A 235-nucleotide genomic window follows, 5' to 3' on the forward strand; every position below is an offset into this window, starting at 1 on the left:
GGGTATACGCGTGGTGTCTCCTGGCTGACAAGTTACTCTACGGATGAGGTGGATAAAAGGTGGGTGTGGATAGGAGGTAACAGTGATGGGTTTAACATTACAGTGGTTAGAACCTTAATGTGGCTAGGAAGTGAAACGTTACCTTAACATAATTTTCTATAAATGATATTGGCTTAATGTGAACTGCCGCAGTGCCCGTCCAGATATTTTCTTCAGGTTTTTAATCTGTAAGCAA

The sequence above is a fragment of the Penaeus monodon genome, chromosome 22 (assembly GCF_015228065.2).
Source record: "Penaeus monodon isolate SGIC_2016 chromosome 22, NSTDA_Pmon_1, whole genome shotgun sequence".
Lineage (NCBI taxonomy): Eukaryota > Metazoa > Arthropoda > Malacostraca > Decapoda > Penaeidae > Penaeus > Penaeus monodon.